This window comes from Tiliqua scincoides, chromosome 11, assembly GCF_035046505.1.
Source record: "Tiliqua scincoides isolate rTilSci1 chromosome 11, rTilSci1.hap2, whole genome shotgun sequence".
Taxonomy (NCBI): Eukaryota; Metazoa; Chordata; class Lepidosauria; order Squamata; family Scincidae; genus Tiliqua; species Tiliqua scincoides.
In genome coordinates this window covers 23907554-23917846 of record NC_089831.1, presented here as the reverse complement: position 1 = coordinate 23917846, position 10293 = coordinate 23907554, and the positions used below count along the sequence as shown (strand labels likewise).

At 47.8% G+C, this 10293-nt stretch overlaps 2 pseudogenes; one reads left to right on the top strand and one right to left on the bottom strand.

Moving 5' to 3' along the window:
* The first annotated feature begins 1695 nt into the window (after nucleotides 1–1695).
* On the top strand, nucleotides 1696–1815 carry LOC136662710 (5S ribosomal RNA; annotated as a pseudogene).
* A 2988-nt stretch (nucleotides 1816–4803) lies between these two features.
* Nucleotides 4804–4918, bottom strand: LOC136662753 (5S ribosomal RNA; annotated as a pseudogene).
* Between the last annotated feature and the right edge of the window lie 5375 nt (nucleotides 4919–10293).

Below are 10293 nucleotides of genomic sequence, written 5' to 3'. Positions count from 1 at the left end.
GGCCATATTCTTTAAAAATAAAATAAAATGCAGACGTTTTTCATCAACTTTACTTCTGTCTTCTCATGGGCAAGGGCAGACTGTGCAACCTATCCATTTTTAGAGGCTACCAGGAAGAGGTTAGGTGTGTTCTGCGGGTCTTTCCATGAACAGTGTGTGAAGTAGGAAGAAGTGAGGAATGTGTCAAAGTCTGGAAGCAGGGTCACCAAGACCAGAGAGAGTTCCAAGGCAGGAGAAAAGTTGTTCCGCAAGGAGTTCAATTTGGGATCAAACTGGATGCAGTTCTGCCCTGCACGTTTTCTTGAATGTAAATAGCAGCTGTGGGGCTCATTCAGGATCAGGACCATGGCAGGGGGCTTCTATCCTTTGCCCCCAGCATGCATGCATTTTTATTCCAATGGCTATTTGCCCTGAACAGAAACTGCCATGGGCAGCTTTTATACCAAGGTGGATAACTATGGAGGTCTCCAGTCTGCATGTGGATTAGGCTATGGCCAGCATTAAAGACTCTTCTCAACCCTTCCGCACTCCTGATTCTGATTTTCCCTCCTTCTGTGGCTATTATTTACATTTTTAAAAATATGCAGGGTCAAACTATGTGATTAACATCTTCTGTTCTGCTGCGGACTCAAAAGAATGGTCAAGGTCTTAAGGGGTACTTTCTGGAGCCTTATACTCCAACCCCTTCACCACTTATAGCCCAATCCTATTCAGTGCTAAAGTAGTGGGGACACATGGCCCATGCTGTATAATGGGCAGAAATTGAGCAGGACGAAGGTCTCCTAAGAGTATAGGAATATTTGTTCCCTTACCCTGAGTTGAGCCCTAGCCCGCCCAATAGGGCTACTTGGATCTGCATCAGCTAAATCACTGGTACAAATCTGAGAAGCCCCATGTCGGGCTCTCAGACCTGGGACATGGGACTCCCAGCCCCCCTACCAGGCCTGAACTACCCTATCCCTGCCGTCCCCCACCCTGAAAACCTCCCTCCATTCCACCGTTCCCCTGTATCACATGGAGAAGCTCTTACCTTCTCCAGTGACCATAAATCTGGATTTGGCACCAGTAGGGTGGTGCAGGCCTTCCCACCAGAGGTTTACTCTAAAGTCATCAAAGCGCTTTATTATACTTTTAGGACAATTAGAACAGTGTCTGCTGCACAAGTGCTAGCGGACTATAATAACTAAGTATTTATATACCGCCTTTCTAGTCATCGGATTACTCCTCTGACTTTATTCAAGGCGGTTTACATAGGCAGGCGTTCCTAAATCCCTCAAGGGGTTTTTTACAATCATAAAGTTTCTCTCTTTCAAGAACCACACAACATTTCAGATGGATCTTCCTGGTTTGGTCTCACTTCTGGCCTCCAGTTCTCCCAGCAGGCTGACAAGCAGCTCCATCTCTCACATGGAGGGCAGCCAAGACGCTTCTTACTCACACCAAGAGCAGATGGAATCGCTCAGCTGGGCTTGTCAGCTGCTTCAAGGTCTCGCCATTCTCAGCTGTTCAGGGAGCTGACGGTGTCCTCGAACTGGCGACCTTCTGATATTATCTTCGGGCTAACGGAGGCTTTACCCTCTAGACCAGACTTCCTGCCCTCCTCCCCAGCTATAGGGTTGGGCCATTAGTAACTTCCTTGCATCTCTTGGTTTTTGTGACCATAGGTTTTTCCCTCCAGGATAAAAACAACAACACAATAGCAGCTTCTGTTACCCTGCACATGCCTGATCTCATCTGATCTTGGAAGCTAAGCAGGGTCAGGCCTGGTTAGTACTTGGATGGGAGACCGCCTGGGAATACCGGGTGCTGTAGGCTTATATTGTAGTCTTTTGAGGCTGAAGGTTGCCAACCATCTCCCTATACTGAACACTATCCCCTGATCTTGTCTGATCTTGGAAGCTAAGCAGGGTCAGGCCTGGTTAGTACTTGGATGGGAGACCACCTGGGAATACCAGGTGCTGTAGGTTTATACCATAGTCTTTCGAGACTGAAGGTTGCCAACCAATAGCAGCTTGGGGAGAATGGGACTTGGGTCAAGAGACTTGACTCTTTCCTTCCCCCTGAACCATGGCTATCTCTCAATCTCCCCAACTGTGTTTTTTTTTAAATCAAAGATCCTGGGATGTTCAGTCATGGAACTCCCACATTATTTTGAACTAGATTCTGATGTTTGAAACAGATGAAACACTCCACATTCCGTACTTCACGTTGCCTCTCTGGTGTGGCACCAGGGACTAATTGGGACCCCACCACTGAGGCTCATCCTCACAGCGTGTGTACAAATCGCGAGGTGGCTGCTTGCGGAGCCTGGGCCTCCAGTGACGAATGAAGATGGATGACTTCGGCGAAGAGACAATTTGAAAAGGGATAAATACAAGCAACAAGTTATTCACTGCAGCAATTTGTAAAGAGTGTTAAAAACCTCCCGACAGGATTGTTTCACATCATCTCTTTTTCCATTTGCTGCCTGACAGCCGCCCGTGTAAATGGCAGTGATTGATGGCGGCAAACAGGTCCCTTTAATCTGCAACTTGGCTATTGATTACCTTAAATTTGTGCCAAACCTGGCACCAGTGTGACCTGTCACTGCAGATGAAGGTGCAGGGAGGTCTGTGAACTTGATCCGGCAGCTTGAGAGGAGGGCAGGGTCAACTTCTGGGCAGGGAGTGAGGTTGGGGTGTCAGGACTTAGAATGCAACAGGGCGAGTGACTTACATTTGGGGGGAGGGGCAAATCATGACCAAATCTTCGATTTGAGATTGGGCCTCTGTGGTCGGTTACTGACCTTAGGGCTCAATCCTATCCAACTTTCCAACAGGGCACGTCTGCATCCTGCAGTGGGAAGGGGGGGGGGGTGTCATGGAGGCTTCCTCAAGATAAGGGAACATTTGTTCTCTTACATTGAGGCTGCTTTGGTGCTGGAAAGCTGGATAGGATTGGGTTCTTAGATTCATTCAGACAGGAACTGTAGCAGGTGGAACGTACAGCCCTGTTGATCAGGGAAGGTCATGAGACAGGATTTTTATCCTGGGTCTGGCCAATTCAAAGGACTCGTATCTTCTGCTCTTGATACTGACTACTGTGGCTATCTCTGAGATCTGTCAGGACCTGCAAGCATCCTGAACTGGTGTTGATGGAACCATCTCATCAGAGGGAGATCCTTACCACACTGGTTGGCAACCTTCAGTCTCGAAAGATTATGGTATAAGCCTACAGCACCCGGTATTCCCAGGCGGTCTCCCATCCAAGTACTAACCAGGCCTGACCCTGCTTAGCTTCCGAGATCATGGTATAAGCCTGCAGCACCCGGTATTCCCAGGCAGTCTCCCATCCAAGTACTAACCAGGCCTGACCCTGCTTAGCTTCCGAGATCATAAGAACATAAGAACATAAGAACAGCCCCACTGGATCAGGCCATAGGCCCATCTAGTCCAGCTTCCTGTATCTCACAGCGGCCCACCAAATGCCCCAGGGAGCACACCAGATAACAAGAGACCTCATCCTGGTGCTCTCCCCTACATCTGGCATTCTGACTTAACCCATTTCTAAAATCAGGAGGTTGCGCATACACATCATGGCTTGTACCCCATAATGGATTTTTCCTCCAGAAACTCGTCCAATCCCCTTTTAAAGGCGTCTAGGCTAGACGCCAGCACCACATCCTGTGGCAAGGAGTTCCACAGACCGACCACGCGCTGAGTAAAGAAATATTTTCTCTTGTCTGTCCTAACCCGCCCAACACTCAATTTTAGTGGATGTCCCCTGGTTCTGGTGTTATGTGAGAGTGTAAAGAGCATCTCCCTATCCATTCTGTCCATCCCCTGCATAATTTTGTATGTCTCAATCATGTCCCCCCTCAGGCGCCTCTTTTCTAGGCTGAAGAGGCCCAAATGCCGTAGCCTTTCCTCATAAGGAAGGTGCCCCAGCCCCGTAATCATCTTAGTCGCTCTCTTTTGCACCTTTTCCATTTCCACTATGTCTTTTTTGAGATGCGGCGACCAGAACTGGACACAATACTCCAGGTGTGGCCTTACCATAGATTTGTACAACGGCATTATAATACTAACCGTTTTGTTCTCAATACCCTTCCTAATGATCCCAAGCATAGAATTGGCCTTCTTCACTGCTGCCGCACATTGGGTCGACACTTTCATCGACCTGTCCACCACCACCCCAAGATCTCTCTCCTGATCTGTCACAGACAGCTCAGAACCCATCAGCCTATATCTAAAGTTTTGATTTTTTGCCCCAATGTGCATGACTTTACACTTACTGACATTGAAGCGCATCTGCCATTTTGCTGCCCATTCTGCCAGTCTGGAGAGATCCTTCTGGAGCTCCTCACAATCACTTCTGGTCTTTACCACTCGGAAAAGTTTGGTGTCATCTGCAAACTTAGCCACTTCACTGCTCAACCCTGTCTCCAGGTCATTTATGAAGAGGTTGAAAAGCACCGGTCCCAGGACAGATCCTTGGGGCACACCGCTTTTCACCTCTCTCCATTGTGAAAATTGCCCATTGACACCCACTCTCTGCTTCCTGGCCTCCAACCAGTTCTCAATCCAGGAGAGGACCTGTCCTCTAATTCCCTGACTGTGGAGCTTTTTCAGTAGCCTTTGGTGAGGGACCGTGTCAAACGCCTTCTGAAAGTCCAGATATATAATGTCCACGGGTTCTCCCGCATCCACATGCCTGTTGACCTTTTCAAAGAATTCTATAAGGTTTGTGAGGCAAGACTTACCCTTACAGAAGCCATGCTGACTCTCCCTCAGCAAGGCCTGTTCGTCTATGTGTTTTGGTATAAGCCTGCAGCACCCGGTATTCCCAGGCGGTCTCCCATCCAAGTACTAACCAGGCCTGACCCTGCTTAGCTTCTGAGATCAGACAAGATCAGGCATCTGCAGGGTAAGCCTCACAAAAACAAAACAAAACAACAACAACAAAAACCCTAAGGTAAGGGGTTAGAGAACCTTGAGGGAACCCTTGAGATAATACTCCAGGATGATCATCTTTCCAGGTAACCCACTGACAGCCCACCGCTAACCTGTGCTGGAACAGGTAACCAGCACAGATCAGGATAGGAGGTGGCAGGAGGACAACTTGGTATAAGAGGATATTTTTCCCCTTCCCTATGTTGAGCCGCAGCCTGCCCGATGGAGCCACTTGGATCTGCACCAGTGAATTTGCTGGCACAAATCAAAGGCCACGTATAGAGGTTAAGATTCAGCATGCGCTGCCGCCACCCCCTCCCAGGCCCATCCACCTCCCAGTTTGCCCTTCCCTGTCTAAAAGACCTCCTTCTCACCTTCATAATGCCCTCCCTCAACCTCTCCCACCTCCTGTGCTGGTCTGCCCTGTCCAGTCCTGTCACCCTCATCCGTCAGTGCATAAGCTGTATCTGCCCTCCAGGAGACAGCATGGGCCTCTGTGCCAGGAATCCAGCTCTTGAGTAGCCTTGAACATGATTTATGGACCATTCACTACACTCCAGGTCCAGCACAGGGAGCCTCTCCCAGTACAGTCAGGATTTTAGCAAATGCAACATTCTACAATAATGCTCACTCCACCAAACCTGAACCACCAGGCATTTGGCAATGAGCTCAAAGTGATAGTTCAGTTCTTGCTTGGTAGCGGAGGAATCCTTTCAATTAGGACCAGGCTCCCACTAGCACATCAGCTAGTCGCTGCTTGGAAGCTGATGGTGCATTAGCCCCACATACCATTTTCTAATATTCCCATTACTCCAGGGCTGGGACCAAGAACTTGATTGACAGTAAACCTTCATCAATGTTGTCTAATATTTGATGACATTTGAGCAACAATACTGTCTTTTGATGTTGTAACTGTGACAGCACATCTTCAGTAGAACAGATGCAAGGGGGGGGGCAAAAATCTCAAAACCTGCCTAATTCAGTTGTTGACAGATAGTTGTTGGCAACCTTCAGTCTCGAAAGACTATGGTATTGCACTCTGAAAGGTGGTTCTGGAACAGCGTCTAGTGTGGCTGAAAAGGCCAATTCGGGAGTGACAATCCCTTCCACACCGGGAGCAAGTGCAGTCTGTCCCTGGTCTGTCTCCCTGGCTATGGGCCTTCCTTCTTTGCCTCTTTGCCTCAGTCTGTTGGCCAAGTGTCTCTTCAAACTGGGAAAGGCCATGCTGCACAGCCTGCCTCCAAGCGGGCCGCTCAGTGGCCAGGGTTTCCCACTTGTTGAGGTCCACTCCTAAGGCCTTCAGATCCCTCTTGCAGATGTCCTTGTATCGCAGCTGTGGTCTACCTGTAGGGCACTTTCCTTGCACGAGTTCTCCATAGAGGAGATCCTTTGGGATCCGGCCATCATCCATTCTCACGACATGACCGAGCCAATGCAGGTGTCTCTGTTTCAGCAGATACTTAACATCATGGCTTAAGTGATCAACAATAGACAAAATTTAGGGAATTGAAGAGCAAACAATGTATGACTGAACCCCTCCCATGTTTTGCTGGTACTCCACTCACACTGGTAAGAGAAACTCCACCACTGGAGACAATAAAACCATGATTATATGATCTCCAATTAAGCTTTCAAATTGTTCTAAGTGCTTAATTGACCTTGCTCTCCAGAGTTATTGTCTGCCTCAGTTATTACTCTCTTGCACAATCTCCCCACCTCCTGCATTTCATGTTTGGGTCTCAATTAGCACTGGCCAGAAATTGATTGAATTTGTTCAGTTCTCTACACATGTAGTATATCAAAATCCACCTCTTGGCAAGAAATTTATCAGGCATCTCAGGCTTATATTCTCTCTGCCCGTTTGCTGACAAGGTAAACTGAAGGCAACCAAATCCTCAAGTCCGTGGAAGGCAAGACTACAGGTGTGTGTGTGTGTGGGGGGGTCCATTGTAGTTCTTGTTTTGCCTTTACTTAATCACTTCAGCCACAAGACTGGGACCCCAGACTTTTACCAGTACATCGTTGGGCGAGAGAGTTATGATCGAAGGGAAGACTCTAGGCCATGGCATTGCATATAGAAACTCTAGCTCTGAAGGTCATCACTCCCTTCCCACCAAAGAATGTAATTAGACTTCTATAAAGCAGTGAGATTTAGGAGTAGAACATTTTTTGCTCTCCTGCTGGGAGCACTCATGAATATTAACAATGGCAAAGGGGGGAGGAGAGAAACAGGAGCCTGGAGATCTCCTACTTCCCCGTCACTTTTTTTAGCCATCTCCTGATCTACCCAAGGGTTATTATTACTCCGCAGGGGATGTCTCCATAAATTACAGACTCTCGCCAGGCAGAGAATTCCCCTCCAGTGCAGCCTGGTGGAAGAAAACAAAGGCAGAGAATGTGACTACAGGCAGTTCCTTGCAGGAGAGAAATATCTCACTCCTGTCACCTGTGCGGATTTGGGCCAAGAGGCGTGGTCGGCTGCACCTGCAAGCGAGATTTGTCAAAACACAGTGCACAGGGAGGATAGTGGAAAAGGAGCCCCCCATTAAAAATGGGGAGGAGTGGGAAGAGCTTTGCTCTTGGGCCTGTAAAGGAGTGTGTTAGTTTTCTCCTTTCTTTTAAGCAGAAAAGGATTCAGAACTTTCCCAGGATAGAGATTGGAGCAGCAACTGAACCCTTCAGTGTCGGTGGGGAGAACAAATGGTTGGCTATCCTGTCCAACCTGGGTATTTGTGGGGCCTGCATTGCAGAACCCCCTGCAGATGCCAAAATCCATGGATACTGGGGTCGCCATTTAAATGCCTTTAGAATTGGGAAAAAAAGTGCACCAAAATTGCATTACTTACCTTCATACGGTCAAATCGCATGGTTTCCAAGCTTCTTGGGACTAAAAATAGCTCAAAAGATGCACTTCCAGGTTGTTTGTGATGAATTCTGGGGTGGTGAATGTGCGGCGGCAGTGAAGAAGGCCAATTCTATGCTTGGGATCATTAGGAAGGGTATTGAGAACAAAACGGCTCATATTATAATGCCGTTGTACAAATCTATGGTAAGGCCACATCTGGAGTATTGTGTCCAGTTCTGGTCACCGCATCTCAAAAAAGACATAGTGGAAATGGAAAAGGTGCAAAAGAGAGCGACTAAGACGATTACGGGGCTGGGGCACCTTCCTTATGAGGAAAGGCTACGGCGTTTGGGCCTCTTCAGCCTAGAAAAGAGACGCCTGAGGGGGGACATGATTGAGACATACAAAATTATGCAGGGGATGGACAGAGTGGATAGGGAGATGCTCTTTACATTCTCACATAACACCAGAACCAGGGGACATCCACTAAAATTGAGTGTTGGGAGAGTTAGAACAGACAAAAGAAAATATTTATTTACTCAGCGTGTGGTTGGTCTGTGGAACTCCTTGCCACAGGATGTGGTGATGGCGTCTAGCCTGGACGCCTTTAAAAGGGGATTGGACAAGTTTCTGGAGGAAAAATCCATTACGGGGTACAAGCCATGATGTGTATGCGCAACCTCCTGATTTTAGAAATGGGCTATGTCAGAAGGCCAGATGCAAGGGAGGGCACCAGGATGAGGTCTCTTGTTATCTGGTGTGCTCCCTGGGGCATTTGGTGGGCCGCTGTGAGATTCACGAAGCTGGACTAGGTGGGCCTATGGCCTGATCCAGTGGGGCTGTTCTTATGTTCTTATGTTCTTATGATGTTGGGAGGAGCAAGGAATGACCCTTTTGGGACACTTAAAGGCACTTACAAATGGCAACTTCGTTATCCACTGGCATCCACGATGAGTTAAATCCATGGGTGCCAAAGTCACACCTGCGCACACCCTGAAAGCAAAACTGCTTTTTGATGGGGTAGAGCTTTTTTACTACAACGAAGGATGAGAAAAATAATCTGTATTCTAGTGCTTGCTGTTTGCTGTTTACAAATGGGAATCCAAGCTCTGTGATAGGAGGTCTGGAAAGCAGCCTAGGATTTCAGGATTTTGGATAGATCCAAGTAGGCTGCTTGATCCAATGGAGTCATGGGTCCCTTTTCTCTCCCTGGCCCTGATTCCCCCTTCCCACAGACACACGGGCATGGCAGAGTAGCAGCTCCTGGCTTCGACTCAGGAATCCCATCACTTCTCTCCTACTTCCAGTTCTATGCTCTCTCTGCGCTAGTGAGCAAGCACTGGAGAGCAAGAGATACTGGTAGCAGGTTCAATCCCTCAGGAGTGCCTGGCTCAGAAAGAACCACTTTTAAGGGGTTAAGGCTTTAGGGGAACTTGTGGCCTGGGAGAGGTCAGGGATGGAGGCGGCCTTTGCAGCACCACCAACTCTGGCCAAGGGTAGGAGCTGCAAGGAAATCAGGTAAGGAAACCTCATATCAATAAATCAGACTGAATCAAGAAACCCTCTAAGAACTTTTGGGTCAGACCTATTCATTAGTGACTAGAACATCTGCTTTTTTCTCCTGCAGTTTCCTGCAATCTGGCCCTGAATTACAGAGAAGCTGATACCATCTCCTTATTACCGCCTCCACTCCCTTGGTCTTTTGTCTTCCAATGCATTTCTCCCTCCAGTCCCCATCCCATCTCTTTTTGTCTCTTCCATTTGAATTCTTCCTGCATTCCACCTTTTAGAAGCGTGATCTTATTATATCAATAAATCTCCTGGCTCTGAGCATTTAGAATTACATTGCCTTCTCTCCAAAGGAGCGTCTGTTCCTCTCCAGCTTGTCTGCCTATCACACAAAAAAAGACCCTTTGATATAGATGACACTCAAACAGCTTCACTCGCTCTCACCTACTTTCCCCCATTTCATTCCTTCTCTAAAGTAGGCAGTGAGGCCAGAAGGGGCCTCCAACCTCTGGGAGAAGAAAAAAAAAAGACTCCTGGCATTTAGTAATTGTGGAGATCTGAGGTATGGTTTCATTTTTCTTTCAACTGTTGTTATCTCTGCAGAAAAGCCTTTAAAAAAAATTATTTCTCAGCAGCCGTTGTTCTTGGTCTCTTCCATCAGTAGCAGAAGGTGGGAGGCAGTGAAATTCTCCCATCTGGAACAGAACATGTGACAAGATTAAGTAAAAATCAGAGCAATGGTTTGGACCACCTCCTCGCCAACACTTTTTGCCATATCTAGACCAAAGAGGTCAGCCATGTTCCAGGTAGGACAACATAAAGCAGCAATTTCTAATCATCACTATGCCTGGGCTAGTTTGGCACCACCTGGAAAAGAGGAGATACATAGTAGTAGGAAAGCTGATTGCCCGAGTTGCACTAAAGAGGCTCCAGGTACTTGCAGAGAGCATCTATCCAGAATCGCACTGCGGATTCTGAGCCAACAGGTCCACCACTGATATAGTATTC